Source organism: Gymnodraco acuticeps, unplaced genomic scaffold (genome assembly GCF_902827175.1).
Source record: "Gymnodraco acuticeps unplaced genomic scaffold, fGymAcu1.1, whole genome shotgun sequence".
NCBI lineage: Eukaryota > Metazoa > Chordata > Actinopteri > Perciformes > Bathydraconidae > Gymnodraco > Gymnodraco acuticeps.
The window spans coordinates 4,297,453-4,297,888 of NW_022990947.1; positions in this window are offsets into that span (position 1 = coordinate 4,297,453).

Consider the following 436-nt stretch of genomic DNA (forward strand, 5'->3'; position numbering starts at 1 on the left):
CGTTTGAAACTAGATTGCCTACCCGGTTCCGACCCTGCCTGTCCTCGATCTGCCTGTTCTGCCTGTTCCCTGATCCTGCCTGTCCCTCGACTATCCTGTCTGGCCTATTATCCGACCCTGCCTGTATCTACGCTGACCGCCTCGCTTACTCCCTGACTCTCTGCCTGTCCCTGACTCACCTTCTGCCCGCTGTCCTCCGGTGCGTTAAACTGCTCGGTTGGTATTCCTCAGATCCAGTGGAATCTCCAACAAAGTTTATTACCAATTCTCCTTGGTTTCTCGAGTGCTGCATTTGGGTTCTCCTTAAGATTGTGACAGGGAATGCTCTATCGAGTGTCTCTGCTTACAATTAGAATGCATTCCAATAGTTATAAATAAGCAAATAACTTATCTGGCAAGTAACCTATCTGGGTAGAATACAATTACTGGTTTATCA